The following is a 25,449-nucleotide window of genomic DNA, read 5'->3' as shown; positions in this document are numbered from 1 at the left end:
AGCATGGGTTGACCTTCATTACATAAAGAAAAGAATTCTGGGTATTCATTATTAGAGGCTGATTTTTGCAACATAAATAAACTGCTCAAAAAAATAAAGGGAACATTTAAAAACACAATGTAACTCCAAGTAAATCAAACTTTTGTGAAATCAAACTGTCCTCTTAGGAAACAACACTGACTGACAATCAATTTCACATGCTGTTGTGCACATTCACCTTTGTACAGAACAAAGTATTCAATGAGATTCATTCAGATTTAGGATGTGTTATTTGAGTGTTCCCTTTATTTATTTATTTTGAGCAGTGCATATGGAAGTGTGTCATGGCTTGATAAAGGAGGACCTTATGAGGATTTCCCCCAAAATATGTGTTGATGCTCACCTGGCTGGAAAAAGCTACACACAGTTTTCTAAAGAGTTTGGATCCCAGCAATCCTCTGTCAGGCAGATTGTGTATTAGACCTTGGAATACTAATATCGAATGACCTAAGTGCTAAAGCCCACTGCAACAATATCGCCAAAAAAGCCTCTAGAGTTGTTAACCTGATCCTACGCAGCTTCTGCTCAGGCAATCTCACTCTACTCACAAGAGCCTACAAAACTTTTGCCAGACCCATCCTAGACTACTGCTCATCTGTCTGGAACCCATACCACATCTCAGACATAAACACCCTTGAAAATGTCCAAAGATATTTCACCAGAAGAGCCCTTCACTCCTCCACTCGAAACAGAATATCCTACGAAAATAACAATCCTGGGCCTTGAAAGCCTAGAACTACGGCGCCTAAAACACGATTTGAGTATTGCCCACAAGATCATATGCTGCAACGTCCTACCAGTCAATGACTACTTCAGCTTCAACCGCAATAACACAAGAGCACGCAACAGATTCAAACTTAATACGAACCGCGCCAAACTTGACTGTAAAAAATATGATTTCAACAATCGAGTTATCGAAGCATGGAACTCATTACCGGACTCAATTGTGTCAACCCCTAACCCTCAACACTTCTCCCTTAGACTCTCCATGATTGACCTCTCCAGGTTCCTAAGAGGCCAGTAAGGGGCGTACATAAGTGCCCTGGAGTGCCTTTCGTCCCCTGTCCAATTGTCTTTCCTTTCTTTCGCCTATCTTATATATTCTCTTCCTTTCATATATCCTCTCCTCTAATTCACTTTCACCCTCTTTTATATTATCACGTCTATTTTTCTTCCTATGTATTTGTGTATTGGACAATACACAAATGATAGATAGATAGATAGATAGATAGATAGATAGATAGATAGATAGATAGACAGACAGACAGACAGACAGACACAAACAAACAAACAAACAAACAAACAAACAAATAAACAAATAAATAAATAAATAAATAAATAAATAAATAAATAAATAAATAAATAAATAAATAATAGAGGCAATTCAACAGCATTGTTATTCTACCCAGGAAAGGTTGACTAACCAAGATCACACCAAGAATAAGGCATGCAATACTTTGGGAGATCTCTAAAAACCGCAAGGTAACATATAAAGAATGAATGGCCACTGTTCATAAGACCACCACCAGAAGAATACTGAACAATAATGGTATGTATGGCAGGGTTACAATGACAAAGCCACTGCTCTCCAAAAAGAACATTTCTAGCCATCTGCCATTTCTGAAAGATCATGTGAATAAGCCAGAAATGTATTGAAAGAATATTCTGTGGATGGATGAGTCTAAAATTGGACTTTGAGATGAAAGTATCAAAGGCAAACCCTGCATGCCAATGTAAGAACCTTATCCTATCTGTAAAACATGGTGGCGGAAGTATTATGGTTTGGGTCTGCTTTGCTGCCTCTGGACCAGGATGGCTTGCTATAATTTATGGAACTATGAATTCTGAGTTGTACCAGCAAAATTCTATAAGAAAATATCTGCTGCCTACTTATGAATTGAAGTTTAAGGGAAAGTGAATTATGGAACAAGGCGATGACCTAAAACAAGTTGTATAACTAAAAAAAGGTTACAGGGTTGTTGTGGGGAAAATAGGAGGAGGAATATGAGTGTTCATATTGAGGTATTTATAAAAATAATAAAGGTGGGATAAGTAAGTTAATGTGAAATTGTCTGACTTTAACCTTATAGAAATGTTGTGAGATTATCTGAGATAGCAATAGCATGCAGACGTATATACCACTTTACAGTGTTTTACACCTCTCTCTAAGCAGTTTACAGAGTCAGCATATTGCCCCTAATAATCTCCTCATTTTACCTATCTTGAAAGGATGGAAGGCTGAGTCAACCTTGAGCCAGTCAGGATCAAACTCCTGGCAGTGAGCATTCAGTTAGCCTACAACACTATGGCACCACCACAGCTGATGAGCAGTTGGTGTAAGGTAGCCTAACAACATCCTTGAATAACAGCTGTTTTGTAAGAAGACAGTTATGATGAAACAGCCAAAGCTAACCTCTTCAACACATTCTTTGGCTCAGTCATGCCCCAAATTCCCTAGTCATACCACAAATACTCACAATAATTAAACTTCACTGAAGACAATGTTGAAAAAGCACTCTGTGACCTAAAATATTCTCTATCAATCAGGCCTGATGGACTATGTGCATACTTCCTTAAAAAGCTTTCCACAGCCATACGTTAACCACTAAGCATAAACTTTGAAAACTCCTACAGGACCAGTTCCCTACCAAACCTATTGGTCACTAGCCATGGTCATCCCCATCTTAAAAAAGGTAGATACAAGTCTAGTAGAAAACTACAGACCAATCTCTCTATGCTGCATCACATGCAAAGTCATGGAATCAGTCATAAACCAATCCATCACCCTCTGCCTAGAAACTAACAACTTACTTTAAAACAAGCAATTGAGTTTCAGGAAAAAAATTATTCTACAATCTAAAACTATTACACTGCAAAAACATATGGATGTCAAACTTGACCATGGCAAATCAATAGATGCAATTTACATTGACTTCTGTAAAGCCTTCAACTCAGTGGTTCACAATAAACGACTTCTGAAATTGAAATCCTATGGTATCTTTGGACCCCTACATGACTGGATAACTGCATTCCTATCAAACAGACAACAAGTGGTTAAAATAGGGGGCGCCCTATCTAATCATATTCCTGTTAACAGCAGTGTACCCCAAGCCAGTGTACTAGGACCAACATTCTTTGTACTCTATATAAATGATCTTTGTAATCACATTATAGCCACTGTGTTTTCTTCACTGTGTTCTCTTCAACACCACCGACAACACAGCTACTCTCCAAAATGGCAGCGCCGGACTTACCCGGCAGGCAGGCTTTGCTGGAGGGACCGGGAGACATGGTCCCTCATGGCGGCCGCCATTTTGGATCCCGGGCGAAGTCTCGCGATGCGAGACTTCGCTCGGGAGATCAGGGCCTGATTGGCCAGGCTCCTGATTGGTCCGGGCGGGGCCTGCTTGCCCTATATAAGGGCGAGCAGGCCCGGGGCTCTCCCTTCTCGCCCGGACTGCAGAGCTGAGCAGACACATGGTTGTCTGCTCGGGGAGTCCTTTCGGCAGCCGCGTGGGCGGCCGCCGCTTTTGGAAGCCTCGTCGGAGGCTTGAAGAGGCTGCAGCTCGTGTGAGCAGCTGGAGCAGCCCTTCCGAGGCCTGCGGTCTCTCCTCAGGCTCGGAAAGGCGGCCGCGTGTTGCGGCCGCCATCTTGAGAGCCTCATCGGAGGGTTGTGGAGCGGTTGGGGCTTCGGGTCCAGCGGTGAGGCTGGGCCTGTGCCGTCTTCGGCTGTTGGCCCCTCTATTGGAGCTTGGGAACGGTGGGGATCGGGCGGAGGGCTCACGTGTGCGTCCCCCCCCATTCGGGGCCCCGGTTGGAGGGCAGTTAGGCCCTTGGCGGCAGCTTCCTGCTGCTGCGCTGCCCGTGTGGGCTGCGGCCATTTGCTGCCCTCTTTTGGGGCCTGGGCGGCCCCGGTTTCATTTCTGTTCAAAAATAGAACTGGTGTAAAACAAAACATACACAATGATATTGATAATGGTGGTTACTATTATTTAATATATTTATATAGACACACAGAGGGCAGGAAAAGACCTATTGGTCCCTCTAGTCTGCCCTTATAATATTGACTGTATTTTATCTCAGGATGGATATATGTTTAGCCAAACATGTTTAAATTCTGTTCCTGGGGATTTATATACCAAGTCTGCTGAAGTTTGTTCCAAGGATCTACTACTCTTTCAGTAAAGTCGTAGTCCAACTTCAGTACAACTGTTATGGTCAAACATTAATTATTTAAATGTTTGGTAGCCTAGGAAGGTGATGAGGCCCTTGGCCAGGGTAGCTAGGAAGCCCCCCCCCCCGGTGGGGTCCTGCTGGGGGGGATTACGGTTGGTGGCCACCCGGTCCTGGTTTTCTTGGGGGTTTTTCGGGGGGGGCACCTGTAACCGGGTTTGCCCCCCCGCCGGCTCCTACTGCGGGGGCACGGGCCCCTGGGGCAGTTTTTTGATATGGCCGGGTGTTTCAGGGGCGGGGGGGTTCAGACCCGCCAACGCAGGCCATAGTGCCTCCGCCCCTTTTGACGGCTTACCCGCCGGGGCCAGGGGTGTTGGGTACGGGGCCCACCACAGTGTGGGACCCGTTCGCTGCATGTCGGGGCTTTGCTGCAACGGGGTTGTAAGCACGCTCGAGGGTTGGTTGAGGGACTACCACCCTCGCTCGAGAGCGGCTGCTCTCTGGCTAGGTTTCTCATGGGGATTCATGATCCCTTGCAGGGGGGTTTGGGCAAGCCTTCAGGTCCGACAGCCTCAGGTCGGTTGTGGGACTTGAAGGCATTGTTCGGTCCAGAATGGCGGAGGAGGTGGACGGGGGGGAGGGCCCCTTGGGCCCTTCCCGGAGCCGCCCTTCCCGTATCCTGGGGTCCCCTTTCAGGGTGGTCCCCGGAAAGGCGAGTGGTGAATCTAGGTTGATTCACCGCTTGTCTTTTCCTAAAGGGGAGTCAGAGAATGATTTCATTCCTGACGAACTTTGTTCGGTGCGGTACGCATCCGTTGATGCGGCCGTGACCATGGTTAGGAAGTGTGGGGTTGGAGCCCTTATGGGAAAATGCGACAGTGAGTCGGCATTCCGGCTCCTCCCCATACACCCAGACGGATTCGGGCTTCTGGGCTTCCATTTCGAAGGTGGGGTTTTTGTGGACAGGGCACTGCCAATGGGCTGCTCTGTCTCATGCTCTCTTTTTGAGAGTTTTAGCACCTTCTTGGAGTGGGCGCTCAGGAGGCGCAACGGTCTGGGATCGGTCGTTCACTACCTTGATGGGTTCTTGTTGGCGGGGCCTGCGCGTTTAGAGCAATGCTTTGCTCTAATGCTGGTCTTCAAAGCCCTTTGCGCTCTGTTGAGGGGGCCTTTAGCCTCTGAGGGGACCGAGGGCCCCGCCCCCAGGATTACCTTTCTCGGTATTGAATTGGACTCGGAGGTGCAATCTTCCAGATTGCCCCTAGGGAAGTTGCTTAGGATCGGAAGAACGCTCAATGAGGTGCTGGGCTGCCGGAAGGTTACCCTACGGCAGCTTCAGGAATTGGCAGGCATTCTTTAGTTTGCCTGTCGGGTGGTTGTCCTGGTAGGGCTTTTTTCCAGGAGGTTGTAAGATACGATGGAGGGGCTCCGTCTGCCCCATCATCGTACCCGCCTTTGAGCTGGGGTCAGGGTTGACCTCGGCGTGTGGCGGGATTTCTTGGTTAGGTTTAATGGTTGGTCTTTCTGGAGGCACGAGCTTCTTTTGAAAGCTGAGTTGCAGCTCTGCTCTGATGCCGCGGGGACTTGTGGTTTCGGGGTAGTGTTAGGTGACCAGTGGTGCTGGTCGGCATGGCCTCCGGAATGGAGTGCCTCTTCGTTGGTTAAGGACCTTACGTTCTTAGAGCTCTTCCCCTTAATAGTGGCCTTAGAGCTTTGGGGGGAGCAGTTTAGGGACAAGTCCGTGCCCTTTTGGTGTGACACCTAGCGGTTGTCCATGTGGTGAATGCCCTGTCCTCTAAGAGCGACAGGGTCATGCGGCTTGTCCGTCATTTTGTGCACAGGTCCTTGTCCCTAAACGCATTGTTTTTGGCGAGGCATGTCCCCGGGGTGGATAATGGGGTCGCTGATGCCTTGTCCCGTGGTCAGTTGTCCAGGTTTCGGACCCTGACCCCGTGGGCTTGGGAGTCGCCAGAGGCGTTCCCCGGCCACCTTTGGAGTCTGGGGGGGCTCCCGGGCGTAGGAGAGTAAAGGTCTGCTGGGCTGTGGCCCTCTCTGTGGTGCCTGGCACTCTAGGGGTTTCGCAGCAGACAGGTGCAGAGTTTGGGGAGTTCAGGCAGGATACGGGTTACCCCTATAGCTGGCCTGTCCCAGTTGTGTACCTGGCCATATTTGTGTCCAGTTTCCACAGTGTGGCCTTTCAGTTAGGACTTTGAGGTCCAGGTGGCCGGCCTCGCCTTTGTCTAAGGCGGGGGCTGGTTTGTGAATTTATGGTGAGTTCTGCATAGTGAAGATGCGGGACGGCTGGCCAGGGCCTTATCGCTGGTTGCTAGGTCCTTTTGGCCTTCCATCTCATTGCCTTAGTCGGGCGGGTTTTGGAGTACAGGGTTTGGCTAGGCCAAGCGTGGATCCTGCCGCTTGTGGGAACGCTCGTTCCGCAGTGGCGCCGCCTCCAGTGCGGTGACGGCGTTCTCGATACTGAGGATTCGGGGATGCCGACCGCTGGCGGTCGACGGCCTGTTTTAGGCTAGGAACGGCCAGTTGAGGGTCCGGGGTAAGATCTTAGGCCAGGGCTCCCTTTGGTCCCCTTCTATTCAACCCCGCCAGGATGAACCGACGGTGTTGCTTTGGGTCATGAGCGCTCCGAGACCACTCGGCAACACGGTGCCGTCGGGGGTGGGGACCCTGCCGTCGTGGCGGCTGGGTCCTTGTTGTCTGGCGGGGGAGACGGGGTGTGCGGCAGGACGGGGTTTCTACCGCTATGCTGGGTGGGCGGCATCCCATTGCTGCACCCAGATTGGTCCTGGGAGGGCGGCATCCCATTGCTGCGCCCAGTTGGTCCTGGGAGGGCGGCATCCCATTGCTGCACCCAGGTGGTGCGGGGAGGGCGGCATCCCATTGCTGCGCCCAGTTGGTCCTGGGAGGGCGGCATCCCATTGCTGCGCCCAGTTGGTGCTGTGAGGGCGGCATCCCATTGCTGCGCACAGTTGGTCCTGGGAAGGCGGCATCCCATTGCTGCGCCCAGGTGGTGCTGGGAGGGCGGCATCCCATTGCTGCGCCCGGTTGGTCCTGGGAGGGCGGCATCCCATTGCTGCGCCCAGTTGGTCCTGGGAGGGCGGCATCCCATTGCTGCGCCCAGTTGGTCCTGGGAGGGCGGCATCCCATTGCTGCGCCCAGTTGGTCCTGGGAGGGCGGCATCCCATTGCTGCGCCCAGTTGGTCCTGGGAGGGCGGCATCCCATTGCTGCGCCCAGTTGGTCCTGGGAGGGCGGCATCCCATTGCTGCGCCCAGTTGGTCCTGGGAGGGCGGCATCCCATTGCTGCGCCCAGTTGGTCCTGGGAGGGCGGCATCCCATTGCTGCGCCCGGTTGGTCCTGGGAGGGCGGCATCCCATTGCTGCGCCCGGTTGGTCCTGGGAGGGCGGCATCCCATTGCTGCGCCCGGTTGGTCCTGGGAGGGCGGCATCCCATTGCTGCGCCCGGTTGGTCCTGGGAGGGCGGCATCCCATTGCTGCGCCCAGTTGGTCCTGGGAGGGCGGCACACCATTGCTGCGCCCAGGCGGTGCTGGGTGGGTGGCATCCCATGGCTACGCCCAGTTGTTCGGGGAGGGCGGCATCCCATTGCTGCGCCCCGGTCGCTGGTCTTGCTCTTGGGGCAAGGACCGGTACGGCTTGGGGGTCGGTTGGGGACCCGCCAGGCTTGCGGAAGTCTGCGGTGGCTTCACGTTGTGTGGCCCGCCACGTATGTGGTGCGGTCTTCGATCCCCTGGGGATCTTTGTGGGTCGCCATTTCCCTTAGGGCCATTCACCGGGTCAGGTGTTGAGGCAATAAGGCCCTGGGAAGGGTAGTCAGGTAATTTAGGTGGGGTTGTAGTGGCCCATCCCCTCATCACTGTAGATCGGCCCTGGCTTTACCGGGCCGATGGCGTTCACCTGTCAGTACAGGAGAATGCCATTTTCTTACAGGACCTGCAGCGGTCTCTGCGTGAGCTGGCGCAGCTAGAGGGGGGAGTCGGGGGGCCAAGATAGAGATCTGACCCCCACTCCTGTGGCAGGTTAGGGGCGGAAAACTGGGGTGGTTTAGCAACCGCACGTTCTCCCTTGGGCATCTTTGGGGATGATTGACAGGTTCTCCGCAAGCTCATGGAGGGAGTTTCTGCCTGAGCAGCTGGGGGGAACCTGTCTTTGGGTCCTGCACCTTTAATTCCCGGATTCGGGTTAGCCGGTGGGACCCCCCTCATGCACAGCATGGCAGGGTCGCAGGTGACGGCCTGGCCCTCACCTGGACTTGCATCGAGATACGCCCATGAGTTGCCCAGGAATGTTTTTTGGCATAACGTCATTTCCGCCCCGGAAGTAGTTGTTTGACCCTGCAGGTCCATTTCCGGGTCATAGTTGATTATGCTAATTTATGCAACGTATTGAATAAATTATGCAAATTTATGTTAATAAAAATGACCCAATTTAAATCCAGCTCTTGTGTCCGTGTCGTTACTCCGTCTCTCCAGCAATGGCAGCGCCGGACTTACCCGGCAGGCAGGCTTTGCTGGAGGGACCGGGAGACACGGTCCCTCATGGCGGCCGCCATTTTGGATCCCGGGCGAAGTCTCGCGATGCGAGACTTCGCTCGGGAGATCAGGGCCTGATTGGCCAGGCTCCTGATTGGTCCGGGCGGGGCCTGCTTGCCCTATATAAGGGCGAGCAGGCCCGGGGCTCTCCCTTCTCGCCCGGACTGCAGAGCTGAGCAGACACCCGCCCGCCCTCCACTATTTCACAGTGTGCTTAGGGGTCGCCCTTAGGGGGCCGAATGGGAATTTTTTGCAGTTCTGCCTCTTAGCAGAGCTGTTTTTTCGCCCATTCCACACTGAGGTGATGGATGTGCGGTTAGGGGGTGCTTGCATTTATTAGGTTAATTGGCTTACCTTTGGTCATTTAGGTAGGCAGGTTAGGGGCGGAAAACTGGGGTGGTTTAGCAACCGCACGTTCTCCCTTGGGCATCTTTGGGGATGATTGACAGGTTCTCCGCAAGCTCATGGAGGGAGTTTCTGCCTGAGCAGCTGGGGGGAACCTGTCTTTGGGTCCTGCACCTTTAATTCCCGGATTCGGGTTAGCCGGTGGGACCCCCCTCATGCACAGCATGGCAGGGTCGCAGGTGACGGCCTGGCCCTCACCTGGACTTGCATCGAGATACGCCCATGAGTTGCCCAGGAATGTTTTTTGGCATAACGTCATTTCCGCCCCGGAAGTAGTTGTTTGACCCTGCAGGTCCATTTCCGGGTCATAGTTGATTATGCTAATTTATGCAACGTATTGAATAAATTATGCAAATTTATGTTAATAAAAATGACCCAATTTAAATCCAGCTCTTGTGTCCGTGTCGTTACTCCGTCTCTCCAGCAATGGCAGCGCCGGACTTACCCGGCAGGCAGGCTTTGCTGGAGGGACCGGGAGACACGGTCCCTCATGGCGGCCGCCATTTTGGATCCCGGGCGAAGTCTCGCGATGCGAGACTTCGCTCGGGAGATCAGGGCCTGATTGGCCAGGCTCCTGATTGGTCCGGGCGGGGCCTGCTTGCCCTATATAAGGGCGAGCAGGCCCGGGGCTCTCCCTTCTCGCCCGGACTGCAGAGCTGAGCAGACACCCGCCCGCCCTCCACTATTTCACAGTGTGCTTAGGGGTCGCCCTTAGGGGGCCGAATGGGAATTTTTTGCAGTTCTGCCTCTTAGCAGAGCTGTTTTTTCGCCCATTCCACACTGAGGTGATGGATGTGCGGTTAGGGGGTGCTTGCATTTATTAGGTTAATTGGCTTACCTTTGGTCATTTAGGTAGGCAGGTTAGGGGCGGAAAACTGGGGTGGTTTAGCAACCGCACGTTCTCCCTTGGGCATCTTTGGGGATGATTGACAGGTTCTCCGCAAGCTCATGGAGGGAGTTTCTGCCTGAGCAGCTGGGGGGAACCTGTCTTTGGGTCCTGCACCTTTAATTCCCGGATTCGGGTTAGCCGGTGGGACCCCCCTCATGCACAGCATGGCAGGGTCGCAGGTGACGGCCTGGCCCTCACCTGGACTTGCATCGAGATACGCCCATGAGTTGCCCAGGAATGTTTTTTGGCATAACGTCATTTCCGCCCCGGAAGTAGTTGTTTGACCCTGCAGGTCCATTTCCGGGTCATAGTTGATTATGCTAATTTATGCAACGTATTGAATAAATTATGCAAATTTATGTTAATAAAAATGACCCAATTTAAATCCAGCTCTTGTGTCCGTGTCGTTACTCCGTCTCTCCAGCAAAGCCCTTTTGTTTGTGTCAGAATGGTCAAACATCTGCAACTCCAAATCTCAACCAACAAATGCTCTATCCTACACATTGGCAAAAAGAATCAGAACACCAAATACAAGCTGAATAGACAAGACCTTGCAAACGACCTTCACTCTGTCAAAGACCTTTGAATACTCATATCAAATGCTGTAAGTGCCAAAGCCCATTGCAACAAAATCACCAAAATGGTTTCAAGAGTTATTAACCTAATCTTCTTCTCCAGTAATATCACACTACAAACCAGAGCATACAAAACATTCGCCAGACCAATCCTTGAACACAGCTCATCTGTCTGAAACCTATACCACATATTGGACATAAATACATTAGAAAGTGTCCAGAGATACTTTACGAGAAGAGCCCTCCACTCCTCTATTCACAACAGAATACCTTACACAATCAAACTTAAAATCCTGGGCTTAGAAAGCTTAGAACTGCATCTCCCTCGGCACAACCTAAGCATAGCTTATAAAAGTATCTGCTACAATGTCCTTCTTGTCAATGACTACTTCAGCAAAACAATACATGAGCACACAACAGATATAAACTCAAAATGAAGTGCTCCAAACTTGACTGTAGAAAATACGACTTTAACAACAGAGTGGTTAATGCCTGGAACGCACTACTTGTCTGTGTGGTTTCGTCACCAAACCCCCAAAACTTTACCCTTAGACTGTCCACTGTTGACCCCATCCAATTCCTAAGGGGCGTGCATAAGTGCACCAGCATGCCTACCATCCCTGACCTAATGTTCCCTCTTATCAGTACCCATATGATTGATATAAACAATGTCATATCTATGTATATTACAAATAAGCACTTGACAAAATAAATACATAAAATAAAGAAATGGTCAAGGCTGAATAACAATTATTTGTGATTATTACTATTCAAGGTGGATGTGAGTGGGCACACAAGTTACTGATACTTTTGTCTCACACAAATATATAGCTCTGGATTATTTTCCTCAGTAAATAAATACATATAACAGTTTTTGACTCATTTGTTTAATGAGATTCTCTTTATCTAATTTTAGGACTAGTGTGAAAAAAAACCCAACAACCCCAGATCATGTTTTAGATCATATTTATGCAGAAATCTTGACAACTCCAAAGGGTTTACAAACTTTTAAGCCCTATTAGGCAACTTCCTTTCTCACCTCCTTTCTCTTTATCCCTGTCTGTCATCTACATCTGAATGAAAGACAGAATGAATTGTAACTGGAGTGTTTATAATCTGTGAACATTTAATTTAAGTTGTATCTTGTACATGCTTCTCCCTCTTCACAATAAATAAAATGCCTTCAATTAGATCAGTAGTTATTTCCTTCAGAGATACAAAATATAGAGGTAATTAAAAGAGAGGAAGGAGGGTGTATACAACTCATTCGCTCTGTGTTGTTAAAAGGCTACAATTAAACAAAGTTGATGGAAACTGCTAGAAAGATAGATTATCTCCCTGAATCATATTTTTATTTATTTATTTATTTTTTAAAAAACATTCTCAATAGAACTGTTGAGAACAAGACTGTGCATTTAATGGACTAAATTAAAGACTAATCAGCACTACAGAAGTAATTGCCTCTCATTTTCCTCTGCGAATTTGACTCTATAAAAGAATTTCAGCACCCATTTGGGGGGAAGACTTATAGGCTTGTTAGGTTTAAGTAAAGTTATTCCAGGAATTTCCACACCTTTTTCTTCCTTTTTTTTTAAAAAAAAACACAACCCAAATGAATAATAATAATTAATAATAATTTATTAGATTTGTATGCCACCCTCTCCGAAGACTTGGGGCGGCTCACAACAACAATAAACAGTCTACAAATCCAATATTTAAAAAACAATTTAAAAAATTCTTATAGTAAAATAATCACACAATCCATTCAAACCATACACAAATCAAGATAGTTGGGGGATATGTCAGTTTCCCCATGCCTGGCTATAAAGATGAGTTTTCAATAACTTACGAAAGGCGAGGAGGGTGGGGGAAATTCTAATCTCCGGCGGGAGTTGATTCCAGAGGGCCGGGGCTGCCACAGAGAAGGCTCTTCCCCTGAGTCCCAACACGTGACATTGTTTAGTTGACGGGACCCAGAGAAGGCCAACTGGGAGCATCGATAGAAAGAGAAGAAAATGGCAGAATTTATTTTTTTAATATATAGATTTTTCGGCAGCTCCCAACATGTGGTCACAACCATATGATTGAAACCCAACCTCCTTTTTCATGTATTGTACAGTTGCAGCACCATATTGATCTTTTTACAATGGCGCTCTAGGAAATAATTACAGTGGTTCCTCTACTTAAGAACACCTCTACATGGTGCTTTTATTGGTCTCTGTGAGGTATGTAGCAGGAGGCGGTCCCGTAAATAGTCAGGATTGTGTTTGAGCTCGGGGTGCTGGGTGGGTGTGGCCAGGATGGGTGTGTCCAGATTGATGTCATTCATGTCAGGGGGCACCTGTGGTGGCCAAGGGCTAAGGCAGGATTTCCCTCAGATCCCCCCTCTCATAATTTCCTTCCTTCCCTCCCCCCTCCTTCCTTCCTTCCCTCCTTCCTTCCTTCCCTCCTTCATCATTCTCCTTATTTCTTCCTTCCTTCTTTCCTTATTTTTCCCTTCTTGCTCTCTTCCTATCTTCCCTTTTTCTTTGTCTTTCCTCTTTCCTTTTTCTCCATTCCTGTCCCTTCTTGTCTGCTCAAATGCAAAAGGAAAAACATTTCTCATTTTGTTTTGTTTTGTTTTGCTTTTAGTTTGTTTTTCTAGCCTTCTACCAGTGAAAATGGAGCCTGGAAAGGCCACATGTGGCCCCACCATCCTGTTTTCAGCCGTGATGATCTCCCAAGCTGCATTTGCATTGGCAGAGACACCACAGGCCAGTCCTTTGCTGTTTCCAAGGAGTCTCCATGAGCCAGATCTAATCACCCCATCAGCCAGATCTGGCCCACGGACCTTGAGTTTGATACCCATGGCCTACATGAATGCAACAAATCTACATACTTATGATGACATTCATCTTATATTTGAACATTCCAAGCATGGAGTGCATTGTGATATCCTTGACTAATCTTTTAATCTTGCCATGTTTTCCTAGAATGCTTAATTCTGAGATATAATTAAGTTTTGATGAAAATAAACACAGAGCTTGTCACAAATGGAATCTTGTCTAGACTGTTCTGATTATGCATGTTCCAACAATTCCAATCCTGAGTAGCATAGTTACATTTATACTTTGGTTTTTCAAGTAAAGCAAAGACCTTGCTTCACATAAGTAAGTCCTAAGCAGCTTCAAATTTAAAGAACAATTTTAAAAAGAACTGAAACACATGGCATCACCGGGTCATGCTCTTTAGATTGAGCAGATGTCCAAAATATGGCCTTTTATGGAACTAGGAGATCCCAGATTACCTGAAGAACCATCTCATCCCAATCAGTGGTGGGATTCAGCTGGTTTGGGCCAGTTTGGGCAAACCAGTAGTTAAATTCCTGGCTAGCCCCATCTGTTCTTAACTTGTCCCTTCCAAGACTCCCCATGTGCTCCATTTTGGCACATGGGTAAGTGAAGGGAGGCCTCCTAAGCCCAAAATTGGGCATGTGGAGGAGAGGGGCAGCATAATGGCCCATTTTTACTTCCCAGGAGGCTTCAGGGAGGTATCCTAGACCTGTTTTAGCTTCCAAAGAGGTTTCATGGAGGCTTCCTAGGCCCATTTTAGCTTCCCAGGAAGCTTCAGGAAGGCTTTCTAGGCCCAAAATGGAGTGAAGGGGGATGGAGTGCATTTCCAATGGCCTGTTTTTGCTCCCAAGGGGGTGCAGGAGGCCAAGTGCTGCCTGCCACTCTTCCTGACCACAGCCCCCATGGCGATGCCTAACCAGTCACATTGTCATCAAGCCACAACCACCAAGCCATGCCAACAGACCAATAGTAAAAAAAAAATGATTCCCATCACTGAAAATGGAATTGGCCTATCTCACTTGTGCCCACAGAAGGGACATGTTATGGACCCCATCAGTCAAAGAATTCTGACTGTTGGGATCCAAGAGAAGTGCCTTTACTGTAACATTGTGAGGTGAGATCACACTCCTGGCCTTTTTGAAGGGCCTTAAAACCTGTCTCTGCCTATTAGCCTGGGGACCAGATGGGAGCGTGCCATTCTTGAGGTGGTTAAACAGAAGATCCCACCTCTTCCTTGTTGTATGTTATTCCCTATCATGGCAAATTCTCTGTTAATTCTAAGGTTATATATTTTTTTTATTTTTACAATATTGTTTTATTATGTTGTTAGCCACCCAAAGTCACATGAAAGTGAGATGGACAGTGTTGTGGTTGACTCTGGCCCAGCTCCTGCCCCAAGGAATGTGGAGGTGGATGCAGGGGGAACATCAACATGTCATAGGCCTGTTTTATTGCCGACAGAGGCAGGTAGTGCAGTTTCCTCGGACAAAGAAGAAGGTGGGGGTGACTTGGAAGAGGGGAGCTTGGCACACAGCCCAGGAATCCAATCTCCATTATCTTCGGTCAATTCGGATGCAGAAGTCTTGGACACATACAAGCGCAGAGTTATGCGTAGAAGAAACCAATTGTGGACATATTACAGGAGATAAGAGAGACCACCTGTGTTTGGGTGGGGCTCTAGTAATTAGAGCTGCTGATACAAATAGCAGCGTGTTGGTTTGGCCATTGTGGAAGATTATCTGATTGCAGTTCTTCAGGACCGTGTTTTGCTGTTTTCTGGACTTTGTTGATTTTTCACGCCTTTGAAACCAAAGCAGAGCAAAGTGTGTGTGTCTCACTTCATTGGAAGAAGGAGGGCTGTGACGTTTCTTCACAGCTGCTAGCTAAGTACTTAAGGACTGATTAAGGGAATTGTACAGCCTACAAGGTTGTTTTGGGACGAGTGCACTTTGCAATACAAAAAGGATGCTTTGTTTCTTTTGAATTTTGTGATAAAGAACTTTGTTTTGAATTTTCAAACGTGTGTGTGTCTGAAATTTGTACCCTTGCATTTTCGGGAGGCTCATACCAGAGAGCCGGGCAGAACAGACAGCATATAAATTTAATAAAATAAATAAATACAGAGAACTAAGCAGGGGTGGGCAACAGGCAGGACAGGGTGGAACGCAATTCCACCGGTGGAAATGAAGCCACACCCTCAAAATAAGCCACACCCACAGTGTGGCGGTAAACATTTTGGCTGCCCATTACTGGAACTAAGTCACATATAAAAATAATGTTCTTGGTTGAAAGAAATGAGATTTTGTTACTTGCTCTCTTCTGCAGGAAATCTGAATGTAAATATATCCATCATATTTAAAACAATTACAGCTTGATAAACTGTGAATTCTCACATTTTCCTGGACGTTTCTTTCATATCCATTTGGATAGATTATGGGGTAGACTGATTCCTCCTCTTCAACCTAGGGCAAGAATCTCTGCCCCAGAGAGAGTCAACCAGGATGTAATTAATTTGCAAAAGACTTTAATTCAGATGTGACACTGTCACCCTTTTCTCCTCCTGTAACTTCGCTCAGGAGAACAATAATTAATATACTCATCAGGAAATGTTTAATGTTAGGCTTTTCATTTTTGAAGACAGGCTTGAAGGATAGAACTGCAATCAATAAGTTATATTAAAAACAAATCCCAAAGGATCCCGATGTTTGGCAGCATAGATGCTGTCAAACTGAATTTCTAGTTTTGATGGAACATTCTTGGATATTCACAAAGGCCTGGTGTCCTTTCTCTTTGTGGCACTCAATGACTTTTCTCTGATTACCTGAGCTGTACTTTAATTATATGCACACTGACAGCTAATTGGCAGTGTGCTCTGGATGGACAAAAGAAAGTATTGCTTCACATAACATCTAATTAGCTTGTGAAATCCATCACCCCAAGATGAGGTGATGGCCATTAGTTTAGTTGACTTAAAAAAAAAAGCTTAAGGAAAAATGGATGAAAGGGCCATTCACAGATATTTTTCATAACTACATGTAACCTTTATGTGCTCAACTGACTTCTGGATGCAAATCAATTTCTGGGAACAAGTGGCCAATAATTTTTGCCATTAGTCTTTGGTGATGGCATTTACTTCAAAAGAGACATTGAAACTCTGGAGAAGGTGCAAAAAAGAGCAACCAAGATGATTAAGGGACTGGAAACCAAGACTTACGAAGAGAGACTGAGGGAACTGGGCATGGATAGCCTAGAGAAAAGGAGGGCCAGAGCGGACATGATAGCAGTCTACAAGTATACGAGGGGATGTCACAGAGAGGAGGGGATCACTTTATTCTCCAGGGCACCAGAGGGCCGGACAAGGAACAACGGCTGGAAGCTGACCAAGGAGAGATTCAACATGGAGATAAGGAGGAACTTCCTGATGGTCAGAGCGATCAACTAATGGAACAACCTACCAGCGGAGGTTGTGAACTCCAACACTCTGGACATTTTTAAGAGAAGATTGAACTATCATTTGACTGGTGTGCTATAGAGTTCCTGCTTGGGTGGGGGGTTGAACTCGATGGCCTTCATGGTCCCTTTCAACTCTAACAATAAATAAACAGGAGTATCTCTCTTGTAAAGGGGTTTTGAAAATAAAGACCTAATCTACATTTAAGAGCCACAGTGGTGCAGTGGTTAGAGTGCAGAACCGCAAGCTACTTCTGCTGGCTGATGGCTGCCTGCAATATGGCAGTTCGAATCTCACCAGGCTCAAAGTTGACTCAGCCTTCCACCCTTCTGAGGTTGGTAAAGTGAGGACCTGGATTGTTGAGGGCAATATGCTGACTCTGTAAACCACTTAGAGAGGGCTCTAAACCACTGTGGAGTGGTATATAAGTCTAAGTGCTATAGTGCTATTGCTACGTAGGCATACTATTATGGTATGTTGATGATTGCCTCACTAGCATACTTCATGATATAATCCCCAACCCATCTCTACAATCAGTTGCCCCCAATAATTCAGACTAGTATTTTGATCTTTTGATTGGGTGACTATTGCTTCTGCACCACACTGCATAAGTTCCCTTTAATTATATGCATTATAATATTTATGAATGGAAAGTCTGTCTATACGGATAGGCAGAGTGGTTGGGGATACACCATGAACTATGCATCTTCTACTTGTGAGTGGCAGATATTGAGGAGGAACTTCTGAAAAGGAGTAACTGTGTCTATCCTAGATAGGAACAGAATAGAATAACCGAATTGGAAGGGACCGTGTGTGCCATCTAGTCCAACCCTCCACCAAATCAGGGGGCCCTACACCATTTATATATGGTATGCTTGTGTGTATGTCTGTTAGTATATGGGGTCTTTTTTAAATCTTTAAATATTTTAAATTTGTCAGATTATTTATGATTTGTTTCCACGTGTTGTGAGCCGCCCCGAGTCTTCGGAGAGGGGCGGCATACAAATCTAAGTAATAAATAAATAAATAAATAAATAAATAATAAATTTCTGACAGATGGCAATCCAGTCTCTTTTTGAAATCTTGCAGTGATGAAACTTCCACAACTTCTGAAGGCAAGCTGTTGATTGTTGATTGTTCTCACTGTCAAATTTTTTTCCCTTATTTTCAGGTTGAATCTCTCCTTGACCAGTTTCCCTCCATTATTCCTTGTATGGCCTTCAGGTGCTTTGAAAAATAGGTTGGTGTGAAAGATGTGGAGAGACCTGGCCAACAGAACCATACTGTACTGAATGGATATTCTCTTCCTCCTAAATAGCTTAGAACTACGGTGCCTGAAACACGATTTAAGTATTGCCCACAAGATCATATGCTGCAACGTCCTTCTGGTCAATGACTACTTCAGCTTCAACCGCAACAACACAGGAGCACGCAACAGATTCAAACTTAATATTAACCGCTCCAAACTTGACTGTAAAAAATATGACTTTAACAATCCAGTTGTCGAAGCGTGGAACTCATTACTGGACTCAATAGTGTCAACCCCTAACCACCAACATTTCTCCCTTAGACTCCAGGTTCCTAAGAGGTCAGTAAGGGGCGTACATAAGTGCACTAGTGTGCCTTTCATCCCCTGTCCAATTGTCTTTCCTTTATCTCATATATCATATATATTTTCTTCCTTTCATATATCTTCTCTATTTTTACATGTTATCTTTATATATATTACTTCATGTCTATTCTCTTCCATATGTATTGTGTATTGGACAAATCAATCAATAAATAAAAAATAAATGGAAAAGAGGGAAAAGCTTCTTTATTCAATGGGGCAAAAACAAGTTCAATGTCTAAAAGAACAGTTGCTGGAACCCAAGTGCTCTGTTTCAAGCTGTCCTTGAGAAAGGCTCTTATGAGTAAAATCAAATCAAATCCATTCATTTTTTAAAGGCTATTTTCTACTATTCATATATAAAGCCAAGAATTAAGGAACAGCCAGACGATTAATTCTACAGATTAATTGATTACACTTCATATTCCACCTTTCACCAAGACCTTTCAAAATCCCACACCCCACGCAACAGCTTCAACAAGCTGGCCAAACCAGGCTGAGAGTAAGTAGCGTATGGGTCATTGACCTTCAGTGAGATAGAAACTTGTCTATCCCGAGCAAGTGAAGACAGATTACGGTGGATGGAGCAGATGAAACCTATTAGAATAGGTCAATGGTTGTGAAGGCGGTCTCTGCAAGCAATGTAGTACGCTACAAGCACAGCAAGACACAAAAGACGCCCTGGTCAACCACTAGGAGAAGGGAAACTCTGACTGCAAACCTCCACTACTGTCAGTGAACCAAATAGCATCTGAGAAATAAATCACTTCCATGCCTGTGCTTCTCGCAGAATATGATTTATTAACAGCCATGTCTGGATTAGACTTGAATCATTCCAACTCTGATTCCCTTACATTACAGCTGGGTCAAAACCCCATATCACATCCCATACCCACAAGTGCAGTCATAAGGACCAATCCTATGCAGGATTCCTGATTCCTTCCTGTGTTCGTTACTATGGCATTAACAGAAAGGAATGTGGTGGTTGATAAGTGTAATTAAATAAATTTAATTAAGCAATTATTCCCAGACATTAAATTTATTTAATTAACCAAATTACTATATATTATTACTGTTTTTATTATTAATATCAATCATATTTATTAGTATTCACCATATTTATTCAATTAATTATTCCCAGGCATAAGAATTGAAGGGTATCTCAATAAATATCACACAACCAGATCAGATCACTCAGGCTTTAGTAACTCAAGCTACCCAGATTTACCTTGTGGTAAGATGGGCAGCCAATAAATTTAATTGCTTATCTAATTCAATTTTCATGTCTGGGGAAACAGTCAGGTCTTCATATTTTGTTTGTTTGTTTGTTTTGTCAAGTATGTGTTGGTGGTATACAAAGATATAACATTATTTATATACATGATACTAGTAAAAGAGAAACATTAGGACAGGGGACGGAAGGCACGCCGGTGCAATTATGCACGCCCCTTACTGACGTCTTAGGAATCAGGAGAGATCAACAGTGGATAGACTAAGGGTAAAGTTTTGGGAGTGAGGTGATGACACTACAGAGTCTGGTAGTGAGTTCCATGCACCAACTACTCGGTTACTAAAGTTGTATTTCCTGCAGTCGAGTTTAGAGTGGTTTACTTTAAGTTTTTATCTTTTGTCTTCTCGTGTGTGTGTGTTTCCATGTTTCTACGTGTATTTTATATCTACCATCTATAACTTTCATCTATGTATAATCTATCTACATATATTTCTATATAGACACACACACACACACACTAAATGAGCAAACACACATGGTATGGTATAGAGATAAGTGTACCAAGGCAAAAATTCCCTAAACATCATTAATCTCAAGGACCAAAACAAGGCCATTTTGAATTGTGTTCCAGATTTCAAAATAACACTGTTAACTGTAACAATGGTACTTTGTGATATCTACAAGGAACCCCGGGGTTATATACCATTAATGATAGTGCTGTAGCATTGCTTAGATTCATGTGTTCTGAATACCATGAAATTTACCTCTATTTTCTGGAATAGCTGATGCCTCTGAATTTCAACCTGAAGTGATGCTTGTTTCCCCAAATCTGACTAATTGTACACTGGTGGATACTGAAAAGCATGTCGTGTAGCTCAGGAAATGCCCTTGGTGCACCTATGATTTATGTGGTCTGGCTATTCTTTCATATCTAATTTTATGTATGTATGTATTTAAAGATACTAGTGAGGACACTCACAGAGCAGAAATCATTTCAAATTTATTGGTTAAATAAATTCTGTGGATAACAAATAGGGATAAATAAATGGCAGCAATTCCATGACGCATCGATGTTAGCTTAGCGCAAACATAACACATTACTTCCTTTTGCTCTTTTATACAAAAATACGTCCAGAATTTTCATTAAGTAGCAGTTCTTTATTTAAGTACAAGCTCCATAATATTTTTTCATTATCAAATAGTCCAGGTAGTCTCCGAGAATCATACATGATTGAATATATGACGGTTGATAGAATTCTATCCAGTGTATCAATGGTTACTGAAACGGATGTCCAAGTGCCACCTCTATGTTGGTTGAGGCAGGCAGGATTCCCTTGGTTCCCATTTGCTGGTGGTCAAGGGAAAGGGAGGGTTTTGCCTTCTCCTTCTGCTCAAGATTCCCATGGACAATTGGTGGGCCACTGTGTGACACAGAATACTGGACTCAATGGGCTTTGGCCTGATTAAGCATGGCTCTTCTTATGTTCTTATGGTTGAGAAGACAACAGTGAGAGCAATCAACCTGTGGAACCGCTTGCCTGCGGAGGTTGTAAGAGATCCAACACTTGAGACTTTCAAGAGGAGATTTGTCTGAAATTCTGTACGGACTCCTGCTTGAGTGGTGGGTTGGACTAGATGACCTACAAGGTCCCTTCCAACTTTAGTGGTAATCTAATCTAATCAGGCATATAAACTTGCATGCAGCGTGGTGAGCTGTCCATGTTGAGCTGGCCAAGTTGAACATGAAAAAAAGAATACTTGAGTATTTGTTTGTTCACTAATATGTATGTATGTATGTATGTATGTATGTATGTATGTATGTATGTATGTATGTATGCATGGATAGATAGATAGATAGATAGATAGATAGATAGATAGATAGATAGATAGTGATAGAGATATGTGTGTGTGTAACATATTTTTGCTGATAATGAAATACATACAGAGAGATGAAAAATACACACACGCACAAACACAAATGAAAAATAACAAGAATAGGTGTAAAATTACAGCTGATTAGCTTGTTAAGAATACCTGGGAAAGTGTTTGGGAGAATTCTTACTGAGAAAGTACAAAAGGAGATAATGAAAATAATTTGAGAGTGTACTGCAGGTTCATGCTGGGCAACAGGTTGCTAAAAAATGAATATAACAAAGCTTATTGTACTTTAGATACAATAAAAGGAATATATTTGAAATAAAGATTGTATGCTACACATATAGCGTTAAAGTTGCCAAAAATTATAATAGCAACATATAGAAGAGAAGCACATGGAAAGAAACGGAATAATGGGTCAATAAGAGCAGAGATATCAGAATCCCATTTAAGTGTTTCTGGAAAATTTTACAGTATGCAGGATGTTTCCAGTGACATTAAGCATCTATTGCTATGGGATTATTGAATGTATATGTGCTAACATATGCTAATAATGCTGCATTAGTTGAAAAACCAAATGATATGCTGTGATTGTGTCACAGAAAAACCAAATGATATGCTGTGATTGTGTCACAGACAGACAGAAACAACAAATAATAGATTTGGAGGTAGGTCTGTTTGATGGGAACAATTAAGCTAATGATTGTAAATTATACATAAATGGCAGAAACTGGGGAGAAAGGTTAATCGGTGTACCCTAGTAGATGTTTTCTAAGACAGGAAAGTAAAATTCTAAGCCATGCAGATGTTGATTGAGGGCTACTGGTTAATATCTGGTCTAGTGTGAAGGAAAATGTTTATTGGGTGAAGAGAAAATGTGTATTTTATCTTCCTGGCCATTTGTTATATAGAAGCAAGGATTTAATATCAGAATATGGTCCTGTAAGTAATCTGGTCCTAAGCCATGTAGGGCTTTATAGGTAATAACCAGACTAGGTGGAGTCTCCAAACATTCTTTAAAGATAGCCCCATTTAGAGAACATTGCAATAATCAAGCTGCGAGGTGATGAGAGCATGAGTGACTGGGAGAAGAGACTCCCTGTCCAAATAGGGCTGCAACTGGTGCATCAGGTGGACCTGTGCAAATATCCCCATTGCCACACATTGTTTTGAGACATTGTTCTCAGCTCAGCTGTGGATCAAGGAGGATTCCCAAGTTGTGGACCCTCTCTGAGGGGTTCAACCCCCCCTAGTGATAGAAGGACAGATGGAATTGTCCTTCTGTGGGAGGCAAACCCCCCAACCATTCTGTTATGTCAGGGTTAAGCCTGAGCCTGTTAACACTCATCCAGACTCTCACAGCATCAAGGCACCAGCACATCACCTCCACTGCTTCACTGAATTGACACAGGGTGGAAATGTATAGCCGAGTGTCATCAGCGTACTGCTGGTAACTCACCCTGTGTGGTCAGATGATTTCACCCAGCAGTTTCATGTAGATGTTAAACAGCAGGAGGAGAGAACTGACCTCTGAGGCACCCCAAAAAGAAGGGGCCTAGGAGCCGACCACTGACCTCTTGCCAACACCAACTCTGACTGACCGGAGAGGTAGGAGGAGAACCACTATAATACGGTGCCTCCTATTCCTAACCCCTCCAGTCAGTGCAGATGGATACCATAGTCGATGGTATTGAAAACTGCTGAGAGGTCAAGAAGCACTAGGATAGAGAAATAATCCCTATCCCAGGCCCATCAGAGATCATCCATCAGTGTGATCAAAGCAGTTCTGGTACTGTAGTCAAGCCTGAAACTGGACTGATTAGGGTCAAGATAATCAGTTTCATCCAAGGACCATAGGAGCTGGAGCACCACCACCTTCTCAACAACCTTCCCTAAAAAGGGAAGGATGGAGACAGGATGATAGTTATTCAAAATGACTGGATCCCGGGAAGTCTTCTGAGGGAGGGAATGCACCACTGTCCTCCTTTAACAGGGACAGGAAGGACCTCTCCATCAATGACGCATTGACCACTGCCTGGATGCAGCCTCATGTCACCTCCTTGCTGGTTGAGACCAGCCAGGGGAGACATGGGTCCAATAAACAGGTGGAAGAGCTCACAGCTCCCATGGCCTTGTCCACTTCATCAGATGTCACCAGGTCAAATTCTCCCCACACAACTAGAGTAAGATGGGTCCATGTCACCTCTGCCCAGTTGGAGTCCAGGTATGTCTGGATCTGAGCAACTTTATCCGTGAAAAACCTACTAAAATCTTCAGCTCTGCCCTGCAAGGGTTCCTCCAACCCCTTCCCCCGTGTTAAGGAGGGGACAAGCCACCCTAAACAGGGCAACTGGGTGGGATTCCGCAGATGTAATCAAGGCAGAAAAATGCGAACATTTTGCAGCCTTGATTGCCACTTGATAAGTCTTAATAAAAGATCTTAACAGTGTCCCGTCGGATCTAGATTTACTGGCACTCCCATGCTCCTCTAGATGTCTCTTCTGGCCTTTCATCCCCCTGAGTTCCTCAAAGAACCAAGGAAAGCTCTTGGGTCTACTGCCACAGAGAGGTCGCAAAGACGCAATCCAATCCAGAGCCCCTGTTGCAGCCGTATTCTAGGACATTACTAGGGACTCTGCCGAATTATCTCCAAGTGAATCCTATATTTCCCCAAGTGCCCTCTGAAAGACCAATGAGTCCATTAGCTCTCTAGGGTGGAACCACCTAATTGATTCCACCTTCCTGCGGGGAAGGATTGGAGCCCTAAAATCAATCCTTAGCAGAAAATGGTCTGATCGTGACAATGGCAAGGTGTCCAAGCCCTTTAATTTCAGATCATTGCTCAACAGCCTCCAGAGAAACACCATGTTGGGTGTGTTTCCCACTCCACCTTGTGAGCTGGGCCCTGTATTACCTGGGTCAGGTCCATAGTTGCCCTGGAAGCCATGAACTCCTACAACAACATAGAGGATTGGCCGAGAGACGGCACGTTGAAGTCCCCCAAGACCATCAGGGGACTTGACTGCCAACCCAGCCATTTCCAGAGTAGCTCAGGCAGGACTGTTATGGCTTAACTGAATTGAGAATATATATTTTTTTAAAAAAAAAAACCCAAACAATATACATACGATGCAGCATTTGACTGTGGTTCAAATAAATGAATAAATGCAAAATACTAGACTTGTCTGAATAATTACTTGGACTAAGTTTTTGCTACAGGCAACTAAACAGACAAATCTGTATTGTTTCCTTGTCAACATTTTTGGAAGTGGTTTGTTTCTTACCTTTGATCAAAGAGCCACAGGTTTGTGAGTCCAGCTATAAAAAGTTATACTCTGTTTACTTCATGGAAATCACTTCTGAGCTCCACAAATCAATATGTTTTGCATATTATTCTCAGAACATAAAGTTAGTGCAAATACAGCCGTACAATTATTGAACAGCACGTAATGACCGAACTATATCAACCCTACTATAAAGTGACAAAATCTAACTGCGTGTTCATTTGACAAGCTTTTCTTTCCAGTTCTGTATACAAGGACTTAAGAGCAGTAAAAAGCATTCAGTTGTAATTAGAGTTTTCTTTCTTTTTTTCTTGTTTGTTTTACCTTTCTTTAGCATGAGAAAGAGAATCAGAGAAGGTCAGGAGAAGCATTCCAAACACATATCCACATTGTTCTCAAGTCTATTTGAAGAACAGTTTCTAACAAACATCACATCATCATTTTTTCTCAACAAGCTATTTAACTTAGCAATTCCCTCAGAGGAGGGGGTGAAGAAGTGATTGGTTGCGGAGAGAACTCAACAC

Source organism: Erythrolamprus reginae, chromosome 1 (genome assembly GCF_031021105.1).
Source record: "Erythrolamprus reginae isolate rEryReg1 chromosome 1, rEryReg1.hap1, whole genome shotgun sequence".
NCBI lineage: Eukaryota > Metazoa > Chordata > Lepidosauria > Squamata > Dipsadidae > Erythrolamprus > Erythrolamprus reginae.
This window is presented reverse-complemented; position numbering follows the sequence as displayed.